The sequence below is a fragment of the Bombus flavifrons genome, chromosome 12, assembly GCF_040668555.2.
Source record: "Bombus flavifrons isolate JBK064 chromosome 12, iyBomFlav1_principal, whole genome shotgun sequence".
In the NCBI taxonomy this organism is placed as follows: domain Eukaryota; kingdom Metazoa; phylum Arthropoda; class Insecta; order Hymenoptera; family Apidae; genus Bombus; species Bombus flavifrons.
In genome coordinates, this window is record NC_138453.1 from 5648596 (window position 1) to 5676043 (window position 27448).

The window sequence follows — 27448 nt, forward strand, 5'->3', positions numbered from 1 at the left end:
GCAAGCCACGTGCAACCATCCTCGGTCCCATCTAAGATATACGAATTCCTTCGAAAAGTATGAGAAAATATTCTATCTGAAACTTTCTTTATTTCTTCCATAATTTAGAGAAACTAAGGTATCGCGTAGAAATTTGTTTATTTGCAACATCGTGTCAGGGTGGTCGAACGTATACCATTCACCACTCGTGGGCCAACGAGCAATCCGCTCCGATCCTTTCTTATCTGCGTATCTTCGCGTCGGTTAAATCGAGGGTTAACTCCTCGACGTCGTCGACGTCGCTGTCCTCTACGTTCATGTGCGATGCCGCCCGTGGAAAGAGTTGCTGGAGGAGAAAAAGATTGTGGCGGGGGAGGAAGAGGGTCCAGCATTGTTCGCGGACATTGTAAGCATGTCCGGAACAAAGAGCGGTAATCGACCCGTGTAACATTTATAACGTAATGGGAGGGCCTCACCGGCCCATAATAATATCAATTACGGGGCAACAGGAGAAAGTAAGAGAGAGAGTCTGAACTGTGGCGAGAAAGAGACGAGAGAGGGACGGAGGGTGAGGCAGAGGGCTTAGATAGAGGGAGCATATTCGCGACGTGGATTCGCGAATCTGTCGGCCAGAAAATTGACCAACGAAACCTTTCCAGCCGACCAGCTGTCTTGGGATAGGAAGAGAGCGTCGTGACGTTCTCGTTAAGTCTCGTAATCAAGCTCGAGGGTAACGAGATTTGCGTATCAGAGGGATGATTCGTAGATCTTTAGAAACCTTAGAACGTATAACATTCCAGGTTTTGGACTCGTTCGACTAACAAGTAGCGATTCATGAACTTAGTATTGCGTACATACTTCCTATCATTAACTTTCTCTAAGTTCACTGTATTTTAATTAAGAGTTAGGAAATTTAAGTTTCATTTATTTCTGTAGTATCACTTAGCGTAGGTATACAGAAGAACTAGTATCCACGCCTAACAAGTTCTTCCTTAAAACTCTTTCTGCTCCAAAGCTATTAAAACAATGACATTATTTATATTTAAATATACTTACCATCGAATAATTCTACAACCCCTTCGAATCCAATATGAGATCAAATTTTATTTTTGCTTTCTACGGTAGAAATCCTTATGGAATCACTTTGCGCCTCGGTTGAAGCTTAAGAGAAGACAAAGAGGAGACGAGAGTAATCGAGTTGAATTGACGGGGTGCGTAAGTGAATCGACACGTCGCGAGGCAATCGCAATTGGCTTAGAGGTACCGAAACAGTGTCGGGGCAAGGTCGAGAACGTATCGAGGAGGGCCTGGGACCCTTCGTTTTTTAATTTCGCTCTCTTCTCGCAAGGTTTTGTTTAATGGCGAAGGCGGTAACCGCGCACAGACCAGTCGACCAATGAGAGCTCGACTGGAAATCATACGCGGGATCGCCGGCCGCACGGCGGCCTCCGAGAGTGGAGGTGAAGTTAGGTTAGGTGAGGTTATGTTCGCTCCCCGCGTCTCCTTAACATTCGACGGGCCTGTCCCGGCACGGCATCGCTCTCGTAAGAGGTGGGGCTCCGTCTCTTCGATCGGCGTTAGGCATTTCTTCTTCTTCTTCTACCTCCTCTTTTTTTTCTATCTACACTTTTTCTCCAACCTTCTCCTCCTCCTCCTTTTTCTTTTCTTCTTCATTGCCGTCGTCGCCTTCTTCTTCTTCGTCTGCTTCTTCTTCTTCTTCTTCTTCTTCCTATTCTTCTTCTTTTTCTTCTCTTCCTTCTCCTCCTTCTTCTTCTTCTTCTTCTACTTTCGTCGCTCCATCATCGACTCCTTCGCCCCTCCAATGCTGCTCGCTGTCGACGAAAGCCTGTCCACTATATACTTAGCATTGCCTTCGTTTTAGGACCACGTGAAACGCCAAGATAAACCGCTATCGCGAGTGTAAGTGGGGGTGGCAGAGCTAGTTATCGAAACTTGGTTATCTTTAAAACCGCCTCGTATGTTCATTGGAAGGTTTTGAAATATTCATTCTATTTTGTGCTTTTGAAAGCCATCCTACATTTATTTATAGGTTGGTTCCAACATTTATAGTTTGCAGTATGAAGATGTTATTAGTTGATCGTTTCTGAAGATCATCGAGGGTTCGTGATTACGTAGGAAAAATGATCGAATGTGGCTGAAAGTTCATTCTAAATTGCAACTACGCGATAACCTCGATGTAGCCACATAGTTTGATAATTCCCGAGATTCGATTGACTTGCGAGCTTGGAGGAACCGTTTCGGGTAGAAAATGTTTCTATCGATGCCTCGTTACAGGCAGCAACATCGTTGGCTTGGCTTTTCACTTCGCAGCAGCCTCTGTTGCTCCTGTCCTAATAATCGGGTTATCGGCCATCGATATGTCGAGAACTCTAATTACATTCTTCTGTGTTACTGCTTAACCGTGCTGCGCGCAATCTCCTTCTCCTCTGTCAATACCGAACAAAGCGTTTCGCAATTCCTTTCGAGTACAAGAAATTACGGGGTACGTTGAAACACGTGGGAAGTAGAAGAGCTCGTCGAAGACGAAAAAATTTGCGGGATTGTCGATACCACGGATCTAACCATTACAGATAATTATCAATAGCCAGGCTAATGATTTCACAGAAAATTTGGTCAGACAAAAAAAAAAAGGGAACAAAAAAAGAACCTGATCTATCTTATAGTAGCTTTACATGACGTTACGCAATTCTGCTTGTAATTCAAAGGATAATTATCAACATTCGTGAATCTTCGTTGAATTCTAGATGTAACAAAGAGGATAAAACGGAGGATTGATAAACACAAGCGACAGATTCCTCCCGCTATCGCGTGATTCTGTCGTTTACTCCGGAATAACAATCACGTGACAATGTGTTTTTCGCGTGCCCCATCCTAAGTCCGATTAATCCACACGATCTCTACATGGACGAGCGCATTGATACCGTTAATTATTAATTAGATACAACGGTATCACATTATTAATCAATGTTTCACACACTGTTACGATCCATTAAAAGAATTGATTTAACGAGAAACGGTACACATTGGAATAGCTTCGAGTACCAAGTTTCTGTTCCATTTCTGCGAAGTAGAATATGACCGCGCTCGAACGGCAACGCGAGACGTTCGTTGAGGTGATCGTCGCACCAAATGCACCAAAACGAAGCCGTGAAGGGAAGGAAAGGAACGTAGCCATTGATGCAGTCCGCGCAGGAACTTCGTTGATTCCTTTTTGCGGCTATTGATCGATGGTGACCGTAATTTTCAGATCGCGTGCCACATCAGCTGCCACCTTCCTCTTCAATGCAAACCAATGTTATCGGAGCGCGCGTTTTTCCTCAAACTCGTGCCTTTCACATTTCTTCTTTTTCCTTCTCTTTCTTTTTTTACTTTTCACGCGGCCAACGAGCTACGTGTTTTCCTGCCGCGATATAAGACAGCGATTAGGGCTTGTTTGTAAGTTCATGACCAATTAATTTTATTTTTCACAGCATGCGGTAATGAACAGTCCTCCTCTCTGGAAGTAAAAAAGAGGAATATTCTGGAACCCTCGTTTTGCTCTTTTGTCTCGTTAAAGGATATTTCTCTTTCTATTTTATTTTTGCTTTATTCTCTCCTTTTCGTACTTCATATTCGTCGTTAGCAGACAAAAAGAAAAAATACAGAGAGAGAAAGAGAGAAAGAGACGTTGCATGTGCAGGGCGCCGACACAGCAATCACGTTTCCGTGTTCTTTCCTGTTGCAGGTGCAGCACAGGGACAGAGGAAAAAAGAGAACGAGAACCTTGAACCAATCGTAAATGGCGTGGAGTGAAAGCGGTCGGTCTCCGCGGTTTTCCCAGAAGAGCGCGAGCCACGAAATTATCGACCTGTAAATCGGAACGAAGGATCTCGTTTCTTACTTACCAACGTGGGTATGAGCTCGCTCTCTGTGTCAGAAGAAAAAGGAAATATAAAAGAGAGAACGAAGATTGAACGTACACGTTGGTCCCGAGACGAAAATCGTGAATCCGGTGCGTGCTACGAACGACGATTCAGACGTTACAATTTGCTCCTCGCCGCGAACAGCTTTCTGCCACGTCAATCCTCGCACGTCGAAACATGGCTCGGTGTTCCCTACGATTGATTTACATCATCCATTTGACGGATTACGAATAACGATGTTTAGATGTTTCAGAAAATGACTGGCGAGCCGGGTTTGAAGATTTCTATCGAGAACATTATTGCACAACGCAACCGAGTGATTGATGGAGAGCGTGCACTATTTTCTGACATGGTTTCGATGAAAAAAAGTGTCATTTATTTCCCCCAGTGATAACTCTGGGAATCCTTCCACTTGGATTAATGACTAACCATTATCGTGCAAACTGTGTATCATTTCTTACACTTTAATTGCGAGTAACTGGAAAATAAAGCGGTAGCTTCGCCCACGAAAAACCAGAGAGAAAGAGAGAGATTTATTCTATGCCATTATAGTAATCAAAAAACGAGAAAAGGAGCTGCAATAGACGAGAAAGCGTCGTTGGGTCACACCTTACCCGATCGAAAAGGAAGATGAGATTGAACGGTGACACTCGACGGACAATACCCCGTGACTCGATTACACACGAGTACCGTTAATCATCCTAATAGCGTGCGCATAATGTCAGATACGATCTGCGTTCGCTTGCTACGGTAGATTCGTGATGCCACGCTCCTCCAACGATCGTTCGGCCCACGTGCGACTCGGCGTCGCACAGGATGAGTCGAATAGAAAATGAAATCATGCTCCGCCGCTTAGAAGTACGGCTTTAAGATCGTGAATGGGCGTACGGAGACAATCGGAGACGCTAGGCGCCTGAATTCCGATTGGACGTTGCCTTCTAATTGAGTCATCGTGTCATTAGCGTTATAATAATCACGGCTCGTAACGAAACGATCTCTCTTTGTCGACTGTACGCTGGCCTGGAATGCCACCGCCGGGAAAACACAGAGATCCACCCGAAGATCGTACGTAGATCGATGGCCAATTAAGCTCAATTACCGACACGGATAATCGGCCACCGTCGATGAAAGAATGATTATTCCGCGAATGATCGGTTAGGATATCGACCTTGGCTGATTTTGCAAGATCGATTGCAACGATAAAATAGACAGAGGGAGGAATTCTTGACCAAGTAGAAAGAATGATTGGATGGAGAAAGGAGTTTACGAGGGAGGAAAGAGAGTTTCTTAAATTGAATTTGCGATTACATTTGAAGATATATTGAAATAATATTGCTAGATTTTATAGCTATATCGTACTTGTCTAATGCATTGCACAAGATAGGAATTATTCTTCAACGAATATGAAAAATGATTGAAGAAAGAAGATCGAAAGGAAGGATAGTTTCCTGAATTGAATATTCTTGAACGAATATGAAAACCGATTGGACGAAGAAAGAAGTTGGAAAGAAAAGTAGAATAGTTTCCTGAACTGAATTCGCGATCATATTTAGAGGTATTAAAATAGAATTGGTATACTATATCGTATGTATTCGTCGAGCCGCCTATTTCACTGGAATCCGAACAAAGAGGGCCTCGCATTTTCGGAACGAGTTACCGGAACATCGCGTGCCACCGAAATATTCTGGAAATATGCTAATTACCAGTTAGTCAGTCAGTTTCTTGTGGCATTGCGCCCGTTTCTACGATCGCTATTGCCTCCTTTCCACGCAGTTCACCTTGTCGAGACGTTTCGTCCCTTCTTCCCTGACTCTTTGTCCCGGTTTTCAGGATTGTTCTTGTCCTTTGTCCGCCGCGTTCGATTGTCCCTTCGAACATGCGACAATTTGACGCCGTTTATCTTTCATTCTTTTCCGTTCAAACGGAAGGTTTAGTTTCTTTTTTTATGGAGAGTTTTAAAGTCATAAATATGGGTCAAAGAAAAATTGCACCTGTGTCCAAGTGGGTTCTTGGGAACTTCATGCCGACCCTTGAATTTTTTTAAATTACGCAAAGGAATACTTTACTTCTGTGAACTCTTTCTTAATAATCACGAACATTTGTCTTGAACTTTTTTGATAGATATTACGTGACAGACGAGTGATTTATTTAAAGATTTTTGAACTAGAAGCGAATCGATTGAACCTTCTCTGTAATTCTACCATTACTGTCTGACGAAGTCCTATTCTACTTCGTACAACTTCAATCCTCCATAACCATATATTTTACAGACTCTTTAGACAAAGTGGGTCATTTATATTCAAGTGTAAATCTTCTGCTGTTCTCGATTTTCAAAAAACGTACAAAACTTCTGGAACACTTATCAGTGTTTCTATTCTATTATTATAAAACGCTACGTTAAAGCAAATATTTGAAACCTTTTTTAATAAAAATGAAAAATCTTTTCTCAAGGAAATTGAATTATTCTCGATGGATTGAATATGTAAGCGTACAATTCTCATAGAACCGGCAAGGTTAATAAAACTTAATTTTCTATTATCGTGACAGGAAAGATGTTAATTTCTAGTATTATGCACTATATTTTTCTTCTTATCAGAAATTGAAAGATTTACGAAGAGCTAAATATTGTGTGCAACCACACAACTTTCGTAGAAACAAGAGGGTGAAAACATAAGTTCTTAACGCCATTGAAAGCAAGGTGCTAATTTGTAATTATCGTATACTATGTTTTCCTTTTTATAATCGAGCTTTCGACTCGTTTTTCATCAGCAGGGATCGTTGTCATTGAGAAAGGCCGGCCAACATCTCGCCAGTGTGTTTTCTTGCCTCTCTGTTGTGTGCAGTACAAGCGTGCATACTTTCTGTCTTCACTCCCATTAATTAACCACACTGTGTACGCGGTTGTTCTCCTGTTTCGAGAATGAGGAGCGACCCCTGCGCTGTATCGCCGGCCTACAACATCCGCCCTGAATTAATTGAATATACGGCTCGCGTTTACACGCGATACGGAGCCAGTCTTTGTGTGTTGACTAATACGGGGCTTTGGTACGTTGGGGAAAATTAAAAATTCATCGGAAATCGCGCGTAGGACGGCCTACCTCATTCCCGCGAAACCGTAGGGTTTCGTGTGATTCGAGACCCGAGCCGTGGCACCCACACGTCCAGTCTTCCCGCGAATTCGTTCAGAAAAAACAACAACCTTCTTGGAAACGTGTATCATGCGAGTATTAACAAATAGAATGCGGATTTTTACGCATTTATAAGAAATTTGAAAATACAAAATTGTACAGAGCGCTCGTGATACGAAGAAAATATATAAAATATCGAAAATATAGCGCTTTGTATGATATCGATAGTTGGAACAATCTTCTACGGAGATTGGCAGAAAATGCGTATACGAACCCCAAAATTTATACGCGTCCTGTTCGCTATCAACATATTTTTACGTGTCTCGTACAACAATGATTTTATAATGTTCTCAATGACGTGAATTTGCATGGAAATGCAGTCAATTAATAAACTTCGAACCACGTTTGGGAAGTCGTTCTTCAAAAGGTACAGCTCTGACTTGATAGCAAATGCGAAACGAACGAGTGAAATCAGGAAAACTGGACTACCATAGTCGTTGTAGTATTTCACCCATGTTTTTCTCCTTCGATGTTTGGTTCATACAAACTCGTCACACCTTCGACCATTTTCTAAACTTTGTTCTCGAGCATGTTCGACTGGTAAAACCGTGACGTTTGCACCTTCGAGTGCAGCATCGACGGCGGCGCGTAGAGAACAACCGGAAACGAGGGCAGGTCTATTATCGCCCCGGAGGTTATACGAGCTAGCCGAAGTTTCATCGCCGTGGAGTTCCAGGTACAGCAATATGTTGTTTTATGGTGCAATCATCGGCGCGGTAATAATCATTAAATCCGTTGGCCGAAGCTGTGGGCTCCAGGGTCTCGTGGTCTTTGTCTCTTTCTCTCCTGAACGAGCTCGTCGTTAGGCTCAGATTAATTCGTTGATCCTGATGTTGTTTCGCTGTTAAACGATCAACAAGAATAATCGTTTGTTCTATTAGCTGAAAACAAACTTTCTTACGAAAGAGAATTTGACTTAAAAAATTGCCATTCAAAGAATTTCTTAACTTTAACTAGCATTAACTCTTTTATAGAGAGGAATCGTCGGTGATGCTGTACCGCAAAAATTTTCTTTCGTTCACCTTCGTATTAGGAAAAAATACGTATTAGGAAAAATAGGAGAGATTCCGAGATAATTGATGGGTTAAAAACAGATTGAATTTAAAAAGTTGTAGCTCAAACACGGTTTTGCGTTTAATTCTTTCGTGAAGAAATTTCTTCAATAGGCTAAAGGCGCCGGCTATGATTGCACAAAAATCTTTTCTCGTTTATCTCTTTTATTAAGGACAGCACAGGAAAGGAGAGAAGTAGAAAATCAGTGAGTTAAAGAAGGAAAGAAGGAAGATCGTCATTCAAGTGATTATCTTACTTGATATTTTTGTGCAGAAATTTTTCATCACTCTAGAGGCGCCAGCGATAGATACCAAAAAATCCTTTTTCTATATCGAGAAAAGAAAAGAGAAGGGAGACTACGAAAGGGTTAGTTAGCGAGTTATATGATGGCCATAATTGCGGTTTATTGTCTCAATAAATATATATTATACGACACACGCCGGCTGTGTATCAAGGCAGAAGCAGCTTGATCGAGCTGCTTCCCGGGATTTGAAATCAGACGGTATGTGTCGGCACATATAAGGCGCAGTTTATGAGTCTGCTTAATATGGTTTATGGTGTTTTGTCCGGCTCTTGTCGACTCCCTACGGAACCGGAAGATGCCTCCTAACGATCTACCGAGAGATGATGACGAGGATCAAATAACGATGAACCATCGACAACACGTGTTCTTTATATTCAACGAAAATTATGTATGTTTTAAACGTAATTATAAATATGGAAAATATTTTACAAAGGAGGAATAATTTATTCCAAAAACATCATGTTACATTCAAGCAGACGATACATCAATTATCCTCACCTTGTGAATCGATGACTGAAATTACAGCTTTTTCCAATGATGATGTCAATTTACTAAAAAAGTAGCGCGAAGAAACAATTTAACGTCTTTATGCTTGATCGATTGTTGGCCAGGTTACTAATTCAAACGTACTTACACTCGTATATTGTTGCATAATATGCAATTAAGAAGACAGGAAGCGTGTACAATTTGCTATACGTGTTAGCTTCCGTTCTGAATTTATCGATCCTCGCCGTGTCGATTGATAATATTTACCGATGAGTTTTACATTGCATAAGTTACTATTTTCACAACGGGTATGCATCGTCACGACAGAGCTGTCTATTACGCAACGCGAAATAATTAACTAAATAAGCGACGTAAACGTTCTACTTTTCTAATCTTCTCTATAGTCGTTTTATGCCTACATTTCGTCGATGAGTGCCCATTAGAAGTTCATTATTCTTATCTTAATTACACCAACACGACGGTGGTTCAACATTGTTGTGCACTTGCTCACCGTGAACCCACAAGTCGTGGGATATCGTGTCATTCCATTGGTATAATCTAATAATAATTCATAAAACGTAGCCCGTGTCGCGGACGTGACGATCGGAAGATAACGAAAATGATAAACTATACCCGTAGTATCTAGCAATGGAAGCCAGAGACGAAAGCTGAAAATTGCACAGTTGTAACAAAACTGTAGATTTTTATTCCTCTTCATCGTAGTATAGTTATTCTTTTTATCTTTGCCTCTGTAGTAGCTTTGTACTGCTGCTAGCGACATGTTAAATTTTTACTTCAATCAAGGATAGATGATGTATCAGGAAGTTCATAGGTATACGTAACGAGTAGACTGATATTTAGGAAAATTTATATTTTTATATAAACACGATTGAAGAAATGAAACCTAAGCAAAGATTTCTTTCGACTACTTAATATTAGAAAAGGTACTGCACTTTGGACATTTCATTATGTTTTTGCGTGCTCTCAAATTTTTCATAAATACATAAAAATCAACAGTTGAGTAATGAGTCTGATCTTTGTGATAATCGAACCATCGATGTGCACTATCGCGCGATGCAAGTGTAAATTCTAAATATTGTTTGTCCTTTTAGCCTTTGTATACAAATTAAGACGTTGCAGGAGAATCGGAATGAGTGGTTCATTATAGTAAACGCATTCTTCCAGATAGCGTAAAAGCGTTAGTCTTGCTGCCGGCTAATTCCGCTTGAATTTAACAGCAAGGACAGCCTAATTGATCTATGCAATTACGTACCGGTGGCGTAAGTGGTGCTAAGTGAATACCGTGGTAAGCCTTGGTTTCTCGTAAATTATCGGACAGCAATTTGGTGCGCGGAAAACAGAAGTAAAAAGACACCGGTGAATCCCTTCGATCGACAGAAATACACAGCGTGCGATAAGCCTTTTTGCGCAACTTTTTCGCATCGTAAACAACAGTTTTATTATCCCCATTGGCTATCACGCTGTTATGGTTTGCCTATTTATCAGAATCTGCAATTTCAATACGACCCGCTATCTTTCATTTAACATTCGTAATTTATTTTTCTCAATTTTCTTGTTATATTCTTGTGATTTGTGATTCGGTAGTACATGGCGTGCTTGTGACAGTCCTTTGTTCCATTGCTGAGAATTTTGAAACCGAACCAGTTCCACAGACCCCTAACATTAGAGCTCGCCTTATTTTCTCGTAATGACAGTCCATCGAGGACTGTCTTCGGGTTCGAGATTTGGAGGTTGAAATGAAAGACACTCCTTGGATCGTCCGATGATCGTTAAGACTCTTCCTTTACCATTATTTATTCCAAGAGTTGTACTCGTGTTTGGAATTTTCTTCCGTTATTATCGTGTTAAGCAGACGATTTTTGTTTATTAATATTACCGGGAATATTAATTTTTCTGTTTCTTTACTATGACTATGTATTTTATTTATTCGGACGAATTAAGCTCGTGTTAATCGTATTAATGATAATCGGCGCTAAATGCAAGAACTTAGCAAGAAAACAACACCATAACGGGATGAGAAGAATAATACATTAACCATCGCCGGTCGTCGCGTCGGTTGTCTTCATTTCACGGGGCTTTTTCCAGTAAACGGCATGATGGATGCGACGGCGAGAATGCAGTCGACGGGACAAGAAGAAGTCCAGCTGTACATTCTTACATAACAATTGCGAATTCAGCTAATAAATTATAACACGTCCTAAGTGTCTAAGCAGCGAGCGTCTATCACAAAACCCTTGCGATATCGCCATCCGTCGGAAAAAGGGAAACGTTCACCAGATATGGAGCAAATACCATTTCCCAGTCAGAGGCCGAAGAAACGAAGAGTGAAAGGGAACTTTCTGAAATCCTTTCATTTCAGTAAAATTGCGGTTTATTGACACTGATGATCTAAAATTCGCTGCAGCGAATCGTCGCTAACAAAACGACCGATAAACGTTTTATACCTTCGCTTCGTGCTTTCTTCCAGTTTCCCCAGGAAGTAAATCCAACTTTCCATCCTCATGTCGAGGAACCTAGTTCATAAAATTCGATAACCAGAACATTTGCATAGACGCACGATAGAAATGCTCTCGCAATAACGCAACCGAATAACACGCTGCAAATTCCGATCTGATTTAAACGAATCAGTCTCTCGGAATCAGAATCAGAGCGAACATAAAAGGATGAAGAACGGACGAGTGCATCGCGAGATACCGCTACGTCGAGTTTTAGCACTATCCCGCGTACCGGGATTACTTTCCTTTCCCCCGAACGATCTTTTTCGCGTACGGTGAACGGCACGATCGATGGCAACGGAAAAAATGCGGTCGATGCAGCAGGAAGGACGCAAGGTGGACACGGTCGAAGAGAGGGTGCAGCAGGGTCGCTGCTTTCCGTGAATGCCGGCGGCTTCGTTTGATGGTTTTTACCGAGAGTCCTGGATACCGCGCGTTCCTATAGCACGATTGGCTCCTTCCATGGGCCCCCGTTCGGTCATTGGTCCTTTCCAACAGGATTGTAGGTGCCCGTGGGACGACTTTAAACAGACGTCGTCGCCTTCTAAGTTGCTCTCCGCCGCGATTCTTTTATACGCGCCAGCTCCGCGATGTCGCCTATACGTGCACGGAGAAAACGACCGTCGACATTCTTCGGACCTCTTGTCGCGGCCAATCTTTACCAAGTTCGACTATGGCGAAAATGAAATAGTGATTGCGTCACGTCAAGCTTTTGACTTTTATGGGACACGAATTTTCTCATCGACGCTGAGAGAGACGCTCGAGCGTGGTCCCTGCATTCGACGATTTTGGTCAATGAGCATGTGGACATTTATTCGTAGTGATCTAAATCGACGATAAATTTCATTCTTGGAGTATTTATTTAACGGTGGAGTAATTTGAGCCTTGGGCGAGGCTAGCAATTTCTCTATGGAGATATGAATTACTTTCGTTGGTGATGTGATTTGGATCTTTGCGAATATATTCTTTGTATCCTTTCGAAATACTTGTTCGGTGAAGTGATCTGGATCTTGGCTATTGTTGGATGAGATAGAAATTTCTTTGTAAATTTATATATGATTTTATGGAAGTATTCATTCGATGGAATAATTTAAATCTTTGGTGCTGCTAAGGAGGCGCAGAGATTTCTCCGTAAACATATAATCGGGTTTCCTTGAAATATTTATTCAACGGAATACGCAATGTGGGTGATATTGGGTGAGGCTGAGAATTTTAGAAATATATGAATGTTATTTTTAACTTTCTCTATTTATATTAATATACCAGACTTTATGCTTTAAATTAATGTTTTCGAACGTAAAGTCTCTCACGTAATTAAAATTATCGATGGAAAATTTGATAGTCGAAAAGTACGATATTTGTTTCGTGGAAGTTGATTATATTCGGAATAAGCGTTCGAGCGGTTCTGGTAAATTGTAAACCACTTGATATTATGAAAAGGAAGTACATAATGAGGGTTATTGCTAGCAATCGACTACTCGATATTCCGTTCTGCATTAAGATACGGAATTATGTTTAAAATCGAGGACCCAATTAGCCGAGGTACATGCCATTAGGTCCATTCTGACGAATCAGGCGAACATCCTTCGATTCTGAGTGTATAAATCGTAACGTTAGAGGTTCTTTCGCGATACTTAAAATGCAGTTTCGTTAACGAAACTTCGATCAAAGTCTCAGACGCGAATATGACTTGTATATGCGGGCCATGGTACTTGGAGGTTTTATGGAGTGCCGTATAAAGTGAGATAAAGCCTCTGTTCCGCCGGCACGAACCGATTCTGGTATGCACGAGAGTTTGGTTCGCCACTTCCTGAAGAGATGGCGCCACCATAGCGGTCGATACGTCTTTCATAGTTCTTCGTGTACCAAGGTTAAAGAAACGGAACTGCCTATGATGAAGACATCGACGAAAATGCTACGATCGTTTAAAAATAACGAGAATTAATAATCGTAAGTGGTTGTCCCACGTCAAAGAGATAATTTGTTACATTTTAATCACAATATAATAAATATTACAAGTCGTACGATACTTTAACATTATTATATTATATGCATAAAGAAAGTCGATGTGAACGGATCGCGTTTGATGTTTTCAGTTTCCATGTTGTTTATTTGTTTTCGCGTGTGTTCAGCTAATGGCTGGATACACGCTTGATAATGCCTTTATATGGCCCGATAAAGCTCATATAGCTTTTAGCAATGAAATCATAATCGCGCGCGATCGCCCGACACGATGTATTAACTACATGCCAGCCCTGTTTGTAGCTACACGTAGACGCATAAACGGTTCTATTAATTATGTAGATGATGCTGTTGCGTCACGGATCGACGCTGAAAACACTCGACCGATTCCCATATACATCTACATGCGCGATATGCAGAAGAGAACGAAGCCTGATATTCCTCCGAGAGAAATGGCTTGAAGAAGAAGAGGATTACCAGGTAGTTATCCCTTAAATGAACAGTTTTATAACAAAACTCGATATCAAAAGTGGAAATCTTGGCTAGATGTTTCTAACGTACATCTTCGTTTCTATCAATCGAAGATATCCTTAGATAATCCTACGCCTCATTTATGTAGTTAATTGACAGCTATCAATTTATGAAATTGCAATATAAAATCTAGGAACCAGGTATGTTTCAAGGAAATCTCGATGATACGGAGGAAGACGGTAATATGTCAATTAGATTTTAATGAAAAGCCTTGAGAATTGATTAGATCATCGGTCTTGAGAACTTTACGTATGCCAACGGTTGGTTATCAGGTATTTTCAATTCGAGATGAGCAACGTAGACGTAAATCAAGCTTGAAGCTTGAGAATTTTGTTGGACGTCAAGTTGTTACGCGGAAAGTACTAAACACGTTGATGAAGTGCTTACAAAACGTTGTCCAGAAGAGAGACATAAAGGTAGAGGGGAGGAGGAGGACTCCCCTTGCTGTTCCTTCAATTCAATTGAATTCTATTCCAGCGTGCAGTTGATATCATTGAGGTCGCCACTTAAATCCTCATTGTCGTTCGTCGCTTATTGTTTCACCCTTCGTTCGGCTACCAACGAATGTACATACGTACGTTTCTCTTTCACATCCGTACCCGCACCTCTAACCGATCTAAAGGAGAGCCAGACTCGAGGGTCCAACCAGCTAAGAATTGAAACTGTCGTTGCGGATCGGAAAATGGCAGCACTGGATAAATTACACGGGTTAGGAACACAGTTAAATGAATTTAAAATTGATACAGATTTCACTAATCTACTGAAAATGTTATACAAGACAATTTTTTAGAATGTACAAAAAGTTTTAGGCAGGATTAAAATACAGAAGAGTTTCATTTGGTACGATAACTAGTAGTTGTGTTAAAATATTCTTCTAAATACTAAATCAAAAATTCCCTGAAAAAAAAGAAAAACAAAATAAAATAAAAGAGAATAAAACATCCCAGTAAAAGATATTTCATACACATATTCGGTAATTGAATTTATTCCAAAATTTCTCCCACATTTGCAACTTAGACAGCGTACCGTACGTGACTGAAAACACCGAACAATAAAGTCATTTGCACAGGCGATCCTCCAATTACAGTGAGCACCACAACACCGCAGACTCGTAATCCGAATCACGCATGAAAAGTAGATAGAAACGCGGCTAACGAAAGGACGGCGATGGACGAAGAAGAGACGAGCCTCTGGCGGTAACCAAAAATTTGGTCACCCAACCCCCCCTGTCTGCCTGAAGGGCGTCCCTCGACTTCATCACCGCTCGAGGACGCAGGTAGCGCCATCCGACTCGACGCTACTTGCCGCGTAGCGAATTTCAAGGAGTGCACTTCAGGGTCTTTCAACAGTGGCCGGTGCGCTGGAGAACCCTCTTCGTGTACCGTGAAGGCTTGGGTAGTTTCTGGCTGCGATGTTGTTGGCAACGGGGAATACCCCCGGCACCCCAGCCACATGGAAACGTGGACGGAATAATGGACGAAGTGAAGTGCGTCGCGGTTGCTCCCGAAGTGGGCATTGTTGGCCCACATGCTCGCTCGAACAAACCAGGTTGATCGACTTCGTAGGAACACATGGGAACGTCGACCGCTACTCTTTCTCCTTTCCGTCTCCTTCTTCCCCTTCGTTCTATTTTTTCTCACTTCTATTTCATCTACTTTTGTTTCGTCTCTCATATGTATATATACGTATGCACGTCTAATCTAATTGTAGCAGTATTACGACCGCTTTCAAGAGTCTTCTATTCTACCCTTCCCTCTTGGTTTCAATCCAACAACATCGATTCCTTCGCGAGAACCTTATCAATGGGGATCTAGAATCGTACAAATGCATCCGTACGATGTGATTTGCTTTTGGGGGGATCAAAGGAACGTTGAGTTGAAATCGGTTCTCTGTTGGGATAAGACTGGAGAATCCCGCAGTGGCTCGTGACGATCATGTAAAGTGAATTATCCTGTCTGATTATATCGTCATTGTCATTAGGTCCTGATCTCTATCGCCTTCTCTCTGTCCCAGCCACCTACGGTGCCCCCGTTAACAATCCCACTTGATTCCGTCATTGGCGACGTTGGAGTTCCTGAATGAGTTCGTAACGAGATGCACAGCCAGAGGGCTGGCCCACGTCGGGGTTGCCAGCACGTGTCCTCAATGGACCAATCAAAGCTCACCCTCTTCTCTAGTCTAGTCTCTCTTGCCGACTCCCTATGCGTTCCTCTCTTCCCAAGACTGGGCTTTATGTACATTAGCCTAATACGATCTGGCCACGGAGGATTTTGTGGGTCGCCGTTGGGATCATCTTGTCATGGTGTGACTCCTCGTTCGTCTTGGGATCATTTTTTTACGTTTAGAAATCCATTATGAAATCTTAAAAGAATTAAGTTTACTCATATTAATCAAGTATCGTTTATAACAGATTCCAAAAGAAATTTCCTTGTTTCGAAGAAATAAATAAATTTTCCAAGGTTGACAGTTCTGGAATTAATTTCCATGATTAATCGTCTTTATACCAACAATCATAGTAAGATAATACGTTAATAAATCGAGTGCCCACATTAATTAAGTTAAATTAAATTAAATTTAATGTAAACTCACCGCCTTTTTCAACGGAATAAATAAATAATTTTCCCAAACCTAAGAACTCCATTAGTCGTCACTATATTAATAATCATAATAAAATTCTATTTCTAAATCCATCCCTTTTATGAAGCTGTTGAATTCTCCAGATTTAGCGACTTCGAAATTAATCTCGTCAACTGTAGTCTCTATGCTAATGACTAACGATTATGTGAAGGTATTGCATCAATCTCATCATAAAATACTTTCTAATGAATACAGTAATGGAATTGGAATTAGAGGAACGAAATGACCAACGGATAGAGAATTGTGCACACACGTGTGATTATGTGTACGCGTTCACGCGACAAATGCGTGTTCGCATAGAGCGTGAATGCGTTTGAAGAGAATCTGATCTTGGAATCGGGACTTGTCGAATGGGATAGTTTAATTGTCGCAGGAGGGTGACATCGCGTACCGACGACGTTTCTGCGGCGACGAATTCCGTGGGGACAACGCGCGATTCCAGTTCAGTGCATTCGTTGGTCCCTGACGCGTGGACCACCAAGTAAACGGGCTTAATTTGCAATTTGACTTCTATAGCGACTCATCTCGGGCTTGTGGCTATAAAGTCGTTATTAAGATTCTATTATTACAAATCAGTGGAAATAAAGATTTTCTTGAAAATAAGATGGAGATAATATTTAAAAGGGTAGCAATAAGGAAGCAACTCCTTTTTTTAATTCCATATCCGTTCTAATTCCACTAATTTGTATAAATCAACGAAAATCAACACAGAATCAGTTAAAATCAAATGACTCCTTAAACGCGCTATAAATTCATAGCCGATTAATATTCGTAGTGATAACGATTTGCACTTTTGAATATGAAACCTATAGCTTTCTTTTTCTTCTAATAAATACGATTTAAATACTCGAGCTCCCTTCTTATCGTTGCCAATTCTTCAAATTATTTGAGTATCTTTTAAATTGTGGAAAAATAAATGGGAAATATATAGAGTTTTCGATGCGGCTCTATTAAGATGGAAATTAGAATGTAGAAACGAGAGCTCTCTAGCAGACGTTCCAAGTTTGAACGCCCCCTCCTCGGTTCCAGGAATAAATAATTGAACCTAATTTGCCCCGGCTGTGGTAGTTGTACGCGTAAAATCCGCTCAACGCGAATTTAGCCGGCGGAATCCGCAGCGTAACTGCAAAAACGAAAGAATGAAAAAAATAACCGCACTCGCCTGCCGTAAACCTCGAAAATTATAATTGCCACGCGGCGTAGGCAAGAACGCAATAACGCGAGTTCCAGTTGTAAAAGCACGTGGACACACACGCACGTCGCGTGTACACCAGGTAGGACGTAATACGCGTTCGTATATTCAAGAGATTACGGAAAGACGAGGAGTTGCGCAGTCCAGGGCTACAGCAGCACAGTGGCTCGGCCGACCACGATTGCGACACCTCCTTTTAACAACCACTCTCGACATCCAGGAGAAACTTGTGACATCAAAACTTCGGGCCGTGGTACGATTGCAGACTCCGCAATTCGACGATCCCATGAGCCGTCGAATGTCCTAGATTGAAAACCCTCGGTTCATCTCCTTCTCCAGATATTCACCTTACCTTCACGAATTATAGCTATTTTAGTCGAGAAGTTGCGTCATTGCGAATTAAGAAATTTTTCAAAAGATTATTTAAAACCTTGCGAGATTTAATATTTATCACAGAGCATAGACATAAAAAATCTTCTAGGATACACATCATATTATGTGAATCCAATATAATTAATTTCAACCCTTACTATTCTACAATCCGTGGAATTACGGATTCTTTCCAAATTTCTTAGAAAACTCTTCAAAAGTCTTACTTATCTGAGTCTTATTTATTCCTTATTCAAGGAAATACTTATGTTAACCATTCTCGCTAATATTAATCAGCTTAGAACTACTCAGCCCTGGAAATTAGGAAATTTCTTAGACAGTCTTTTAAATTTCCTCGAGATTTACCAATACTAATTCGTAATTCAAAACATATTTCACTAGTCTACATTCTACTTTCAATAAAACCCTATCTATCCTTAGAAACTAAAAATTCCTCAAAAGGTTCTCTCTAAAATTCACCTTGTAGAAACCAAAGATACATGGATCGTACACAGTAGCGATTCCTCGACATTTCCATCAACAGCGGAATACCATGACGATGGGCAACGTCCGCGAAAAGAACAAAAGCACTTTCACGTGTTGGGGGATAGACGCGGCTAATTGAAAAAATCTCGACGGACGCTCCAGTAACAAAACGTGACTTTCGGCGTGCCGCAGTTCGTGGAACGAGAACGGATTGGCTCGGGTTTCCACGGCGCGAAATAAAAGCCGCACGCGGAGTAGATTCAATCAGGCTACGAGGGGTTTGATGAGGGGTCCAGGGGGTGAGGGAACGCAGCATCGATGGGGAGAGTGGTGCGCGAGAAGCAGTCGGTTGAAGTGCAAACGCGAAGGGCTCCGTAAATGCGTTCACGCACATATACGGCGATGGGTTCAAGTCAGTACATCGAAAAAGGATAAACTATCGTCGCACACGCACGCACATTGTTCGTTCGTTCATACGCGCTCTCCCTAATATCATAGGGTGCATTACGCGTTAAGTTAAGTTACACTTAAGGATGCTCGTTGAACAGGATTACGTATGTACATACACGTTAATGCACGCGTACCTAGTTGAGTGCGTATTGTCGCGCTGGAATGGGAATTAAACGAGTTTTATCTCGCGAATACTAATATCAGGGTGTCGTGTAACTTTCAGTTAATGCGTCTGAAAGTGGGTTTCTTTCGATGACGACAAAAAGTCTCGGCTATTTTTCTACTGGTAAATTTTGTTTTAATTAGAGATTAGGATGGATCTTTGTAAAATTTCGAAAAAAAAGGAATGAGACGTTTTACAATAATTTAAGGATAATTTTGTAACGTATGATAAGTATCACGTTAATGATTGAGAAATTATAATTGATGGATTTTTTGTGAAACGATGTAAGTACACGAAATGATCCACCGTATGTGTGTATTCGTACTTTCCTGGAAGAGGGATTTTTACAAAGATTATTATAAATCTCCAAATTTTAACGTCTACGTAAGACAAAGTATTTTAACTGTTCGAAGTGATATCTTGAATCTGCTCCGATCATCGATTCTATTCGCGTCTATTCGTGTAAAAAGATAGAGGTGCAAAGGGTTAATGTTTGAAGGTATACTGATTTCTATATCACAATTTAATTACACTCACGCTCTCCTCAAATTAAAAATTTCATCACCTATATCACTTTTCCTTCACTGAACCCTTCAATTTGAATTACTCCTGAATCTTAACGCCAGCCAATTTGTCGTAACACAAAGTAAAGGCTGAATTAACGAGCAATCTAAATCTAGAAACCTATGTTCGCACGATTCCTCGGCTCGTTTCTTGTTCTCGTTCCACCGCTTTTTCCGTGAAATAAATCGCTGTTCCAACAAACTAGTTCGAATCAGAGGAAAATACGAACTCGGATAACAGCGTTCCTCTTCAATTTACTTACTTCGTAGGCTATATTCTCTGGATTCGCGTGGAGGTAGGATAGTTTTCTTGGTAACGCGAATGCACGTATACTTTTTGTGGTTGGTACGCTGCCGGCTATGCTGCAATAGCATTAGGCCGGCCAATTGGACGCATCTGTTGACTGGTAACCGGGTGACCTCGCCTCTTATCAAATGCGTTGACACGATAGAAGTCGAGAGGTCCATTTGTTGGGCGTTAACGTTGCATAAAAGGATAAAAGGAACCAAAGCAACCGAGGGGGAAAACATGATACTGATTGCACCAGCCGATTGTCTCTTCAAGATCGACGATTTCGGTTCTTCCTAAGGGCTCCTTCTCTTTCCTCGTTTTCCAGATCACACGTCAATTAGACCATTACAGACTTGCAAGGAATAGCTTCTTTCAATCTTATCTCACTTATTCGCTTATATATGTACATACGAGAAAGAAGGACCGACGATTAAAATGGAAAACTTGCGTAAAAAAATATCGGAGTATATAAGGATAAAGAATAATGTGCAGTGTATATCTACAATAGAAGAATTATAAAACTTATATAACAAATTACGAATTAGTCATTTTAACCACTTTGATAGTTCTAATATTAGCAAACATCGGGCGAATGAAATGTTTTTGTTTGCAACGGCGATAAACACAAATTTTTCGTGCTGTCAGGTCAAAGTTTCCCAACATTGAGAAAGAGAAAAATTGATATATGGTCGAGATATAATATTTGGCCCATATATCCGACAATGTTATAAGAATTTTATTTATCGAAGAGAAAGGGATGAAGGATAGCAATATAAAATTACACGAAACGCCTGATAAAATTAATTGCGTTTGCATCAGGCTCTCGTGAATATATTTCTTCAAGCGTTTCCGCTCTTCTTCGCTTAAACACAGGTAGACATACACTTATTTCGCGAAATTTAATTCTGGGTTACACTGATGGAGGGTAAAGACAGCCATGATTAATCAGTTCCATCATTGAAGGCTGTTCGTCGTTAAGACGTCGATGCTCGACATTGGAGAAGGGGAGGTGGAAAAGAAGTGGACTCAGGGAGTCGTTAATCGCGGAAATTCGGTGAAACCGTAATTAGCAGGACGATCGCCGTTATGGCGGGGCACGAAAGTTCGCCGGACCAGCAACCTAATGAACTCGTTACATATTTACACGTTGTTCGTGCCTGACGGTCGGTTCGGGGAGCTCAGAAAACCACATCGAATTAAGAGGTCCTTTCGCAAATTGCAGACGGAACACGAGAGAGCGATTTAACCTTATCGATCCACGAACGACTTTCTGATCTGTTTTAACACCCACGTCCTGCCGCTAACGTTCTAGATAATGATACTGGACACGCCTGTTAAACCGCTAATTTGAAACAATTTATATATGTGTATACATTTATATATATATCTATATATATATATATATATATATATATATATATATATATATATGAATTAAACTGGCCTGTAATTTGCCACCGTGGTGTTCCGTTGTTGGACTGCGAAAATCGTCGGGTTTCTACACTTTTCGATACCTGACAGGCACGTGTGTTTCTTCTCTTCGCTAAAAGCGCGAAGCTTCGTTCGTTTCCTCTTTGATATCTTGGTAACGTAAAAGACATTGAACTGAGTTAGTTCCTTGAAATTTTTGCGAAGTCAAAGATGCAATTATCTTGTCAAACAAAGATCTGAATTTGGAGATATGTGGTTATATATATTTGCAGTGATGTTTAAAATGAGAAGTATCTAACTTTTGCGAAATTAAAAATATTATATTAGACGTTATAGAGCAAGGAATACGATAATCGTAGGAAATGAAAACTTAAAATCAAGAAACTAACTTAGTCGATAATTTATGAAATGCATATTTTTGTGAACATGATAATGAATTAGGATCTAGATATTTATATTATCTACTAAATATTATGACGAGTATTTTATTTTGTATATTTTATAAATACAAACCACACCTTAATCATCGAACCCATAAACTTCAAGAAGTTAAAACCTAAATCGGGCATTTAAAACATTTATAATACAATACTCCTGTAATTCCCAGAAAACTACATTCTCTTCGACGATTTCTCCCTCAAACCCGTTTCTACGATCTAATTGTCGTATCTGAGATTCAATTCGCCCCACCAGCCCCGTTTCTCTACGATTCCCTCACGAGTACAACGAGGTTCGCCAATTTGTCGTAGCATCGGTCGTGCTTCGTTCCTCGACCGAAGCACTTCGACCACTCGACCGACGGTCCCACACGTGCAAACGCGTCCGCGTAAGCATAGAACGCAATACGCGTGTGTGCGCGCGTATTTGTGTGTCGTGGGGTTAATTGAATCAAGCAGCACGCAACCAGCTCTGTATACACTGCCGGGTCATCCGAGGTCAAATCGGTAATGGGCTGACCCTTAATTCGCCATGTGGCTGACCACCGAACGCCGATACATCGTCGTCGCTCTGGTTCCTTCGACATGCGACCCATCCTAGATTCCCGCTGACCTTGAACTAGAAACACCGTCGATGACACGGTGGATCCATGCCAGCTCGTCCGGCACGAAACCCACCCTCTCAGGTGCTATCTCGAATCCTCCGTGTGCTTGGATCGATTCCGATCTACCTTCGAGAATGTCTGGTAACAATAGGAATTTTTTTATTGGATTCTTAGAGTTTGTAGAATTTTTTGAGAATAAATTTGCGTGATCCTTTTAACAACAAGTAGTTGGCAAGTTGATTTGGGATATTTGTAGCGATTGAAATAAAAGCGAAGCTGCTTCCTTTTCATGATGATACAGGGAAATTTGTTAACATCAGGGGCGCTAATTTTCTCAAACTAACGGACTTCAGATTCATTGTCTGTGTAATTGATAAAAATATACAAGCGCTTTTGGGGAAATTGATATTGATTTTTATTATCTCGAACGTTGACCTTAAAGATTGACAATTCTTATACTGCAACTGAATACTGGTCTTACGGTCTTAAACGTTTATGCACATGTTGGTGTTCCTTATCAGTAGGCGATATCAGAATAACACCGGTTATTTCTGCCTTTAGGTGTTTCTGAGAATATCGGGTGATTTGTAATGAAACCAACCATCGTTTGCGAGCTCTAAACGAAAGATCGCACAACCGTTATACAGAATAAAATAATACATATGGGACCGAACGATTTCTTATAAATAATTCGCTGAAAAGAGGCACATCTTCCTGAACAGTTAGCAACATGTTAGCTGGTCGTTCCTCGAGAGAACGTTAAATCGCGATCAGACTTTTTATCCTGTAGCCAGACAAAAATAAACGAAGCCGACGGAACGACGTTAAAACTGAACGACACCGAGGTCGATCACGCTCGAGGAGGAGGATCACGTGGTACGACGACCATTTTGTATATATAATATATATATATAATATATTGTATATACAAAATATATATATATATACCATACGACAATGTCGATCGCGTTTCGTACGGTGTACGGTATTTTAAACGTTTTACAAGAAAGCGAGTCGTAGTCCGTGGAGCAACCGCGAGAACCGTGATTTTAGGGGCGGCGATCATCCGTGAGGCAAGCCGATAAAGAGCACCGCGCTCAATTCCGAGAATTGAATTACCGAGGCGTGGCGCGTAACATGTTTAATATCTTCATGCGGCGGAATTCCGAATCGATGGAAAAAAGAATGTATACCGGCTTGATCGTAACCGCGGATACAATGTCCGGGGAGGAAATTACATGTTGCTATACATTGTATTACATGGTATCTGACATTGATTCCTCGAATCTGCATGCTTCGAACCTCAATCATCTGCCGAATCGACACCGTCTCCATGTGACATGGTTGCGTTACGTTGTATCGCAGGAGAATACTGGCTACCACCTTCTGGAGAACCAGGTGAACCAAGCAGTCGAGTGTGACCAATAATTCTTGATTAGAAAGCCGACTCTCATCGGATGCGAAGGCGTACGTTCTAGTGGTGAGAAGAAACTGCGAAGCAACCACAGAAGAAGAACTGTGAACGAACGTTAGGAGAAGAGAGAGTGTGGCCGAGTCTGATTCGCCGGAGAGACCACTCGGAGAGAGGATCCATCAATCACGAATGTCCCGCACCTCGAGAGTGCTGCTTCTCGCCGGTAGCAAGAAGCTGCAGAATCTCGTAGCTTTTACAACGACGTCGCGGAGGAAGTCAGAATCCATCGTCGAGAGCCCGGTTGTTCCAGGGTCACGGTGCAAAAACCGCGTAATAATCCGGCTGGTCGTTGTGTGCTTCGAATCGACCGGCAGATAATATTGTTTCTGTTTTCGAGCTATATAACAGAACTTGGTCGGAATCACGCGAAACTGGGATATCTAAAAAGAAGGAGAAAGTTTCGACACGGTTTTTCTCTGTCGCGTAGGTTAGCGATGATCCACGCTGCAACTTCGAGCTGTTTGATATTTTGTATCTCAGGGGAAATAAGATTCCAGTAGAGTTCTACTTATCTGAATTCGTTAGCGAGCAAACAGTTTACGTAATAGGATTTCGTTAGTTCTTCTCGCTATTCATCTTGTTTCGGTCATGTAATAAGATCGGTTAGTTCAATAAGCAAGAGTTCGATTAATCTATCAATAATTTGCAGTATATTGCAATGTTTTGCAGTATACTGTAATTATTTTTTCATAATTTCATAGCATTCATTTTGTGACATAAAATGTTGAATAAATGTAATGAATATACGACTACGATGACAAATCACGTAAAATTGGTATTGCACGAGACATGCTACGGGCAAACCTTCTAGATGAATTTCACATAAAGTTTCTCTTACACCACCGCCATCTTAAATGAGAAAAGTAGTCCAAACACGTTTCTAACGTAAAATCGGTCTAAAAAAATAAGCGTCGTCGTAACTCTTGGCACAAGAATAAGAGACCAGAGGGTCTTTTAATAGCGTATTCTTTTCAATTGATAAATGAGGGTTCATGCTGCAGATAACTGCGCCTTATTGTCGGAAGGATTAACCTGGTCACCGGAATAGGAGAGATTTTTTCACCGTGACGAAAGGATCGAAGTCGTGGATAGAGAAAGCCTCGATGTGGCAAATGGGAAAAGAGGAAAACAGGAAAGGTGAGGATGGTCCAATGTCGGAGGGAAGGAAGACGAAGAGGACGGAGACCGACTATCTCGGAGGCGAGATTGTGTGTTAATGTATGGCTGGCATTCGGACGACAACCGTGACAAATTGCTTTATTAGGTTGGCAGCCCGGGAGCCTTTCCACTCGCGGCTCGCACCTCAGGGCCGCTACTCATCGTGATTGTACGCTCTATTCTCCTCCACCTCTGTTCCTTCTTCTTCTGCGTTGCCCTCTTCTTTCAACACGCAGTGGAAGACCAACGTAACACGCGGCTGGATGAATGGATGAACGAGAATCCTCGCCGCGGGAGGCCGATGCTTTTTTGAAATCGAACCGAATCACCTTACCTCACGGTCCACGGCTACGCGACTCTATTTCGCTGATTTTGCTGTTTTTCAGGGAAATCAGTCGATCGAGTCGTTCCTCTTTCCTCGTCAAACTAATTTATTCAGTATTTATTGCCCTGATTTACATTTGTTTTGTTCGGAGGATTATGCGTTATGGGTGGATGTTACATCGTTACGAATACTCAGCGACTACTGTGTAGAATGTCGAAGACTACTGTATGATACTGTGTATCACTGTGGAATAAGAAAATGCTTCGTTCAGAGACGTTTGGAACATCGATGGATTTCTTAATGGAAATAGCGAGACTACTTCTTAAATTTATAGCAGAGCAGTTGTATAGAAATAATTAGCCAATTACTATTTATATAATTATCGTATAGTGTAAAGAATCATGAAATATGAAGAATATAGTTGTGAATAGAGAATAATGGATGACAAAGAAGCAGCAACTTCCAGCAATATATTATATGTAGTAGAAAATATCACATGGAATAGACTATGGGCAGTACTAATGCACCTATTCAATCCAATATTCCTTACATAAATCTTGGAACAAGGGGACAAAAGTCCCACAATCGAAACAATATCAAAATTTATATAATGACAATTTCAAACCTTCTACACCAATATGTTAATCGATAGAAACTTGATTATTACAACGAAACGATATCTACTACTTCCTCGTGTATCGTGTAAAACTTGAAAAGGACCAACTGATCATTGACTGATAGTTTCCCTGTATTAAGGGTCCAGTAGCAACAGTAGTCATGGAGTCCAGGAAGCTGGGTCGAAAAGATCGGGCCACTATTACGTCACCTGGCCAAGGTTGCCACCTTGCAGCTCGCGTCCGCACGGCAATCGAGGCGAAGCTGCGGATTATTAATGTTTGCGTCGGGTCGTTAATGGATCGGGGTCTCCCATTCGAACACGGGGAACGTAGAATGCGGGTCCAGCTGTGAACGCGTTATAAGATCCTTTTTTGCGCGGTACAATGTCCTGGCGACTCCCGGATGCGGCATCATTAAGTCACCTCCCTCCTTACCTTTCCCACTCGCGCCCCCTTTTCCTTCTTCTCTTCGTTCTGTTCCGCCACTCGGACTTTTGTAACGTGCTTCGATGCCGGCCCGGAGAGATCCCCGGCCAAGTAGAATCGAATATCGACATGCCAGTCTCGTGACCTCCCTCGGCTTCTTCCTTTCGCTAGGTTATTAACTCTCGCCGGGATAATTAGCCACCGTTACTTAAACCAAGTCAACTACCTAATGATCTATCGTCACCTTCGCCCGGCTCTTCTCTTTTCCTCTTGCCTTTTTACCTTTTTCTCTCGGGCCTCGTGCTTCTAGAAGTCTAACAACCACGAGCTCGTTTCATGCTACACCTCGGGCTCGTTACGTTGCCTTTATTCCACCTGTTAGTCCAGTCTCACCGAATTGCCCGCTCGAAATTGACGCGAGACTTGTTTGAAGATCATTAACGGTTACCTTGCTGGACTCGAGGCGACCGCCTTTTCGGGCACTGTGCGGAGCGCCAGGCATTTTGGCCAGGGCTTGACGAACCGTCATGAGCCGTCTCTCCGTCCTCGAAATTTCCTCGTATACGTTAAATACCTCGTACGCAATCTATTGCCATGTTTAATCTTGTGTTGGTATTCTGTGCTATCTAGTTGCGACATTTGTGTCATTGTTTCTTGTTCTAATTTATGTTATTTATTTCTTTCACAAACAAATGGAAATGAAGAATTTTTCCTTTATTTTTTCGTTAATTATTGGCAGTACATTGCGTAGTTTATTCTATCTATTTCTTTCATCTGTATCACTGACAGTAATCAACCCAAATATACTACGACATTCTGTCGACAATCATTCTGTCCATTTGTTAATACTTGTAAGTTTGTTATTTGTTCCTCGAGTTCCT

General features: G+C 41.4%; 1 long non-coding RNA gene across 3 annotated transcripts in view; it reads left to right on the plus strand.

Moving 5' to 3' along the window:
- Window positions 1-27448, plus strand: part of LOC138185606 (uncharacterized) — a 40032-nt gene that overhangs the window by 9530 nt on the left and 3054 nt on the right. For all 3 annotated transcript variants that reach the window (XR_011174675.1, XR_011174676.1, XR_011174677.1), the window contains exon 2: window positions 3725-13891. This is a non-coding gene — a long non-coding RNA (uncharacterized LOC138185606). The remainder of the gene's footprint in view (window positions 1-3724; window positions 13892-27448) is intronic.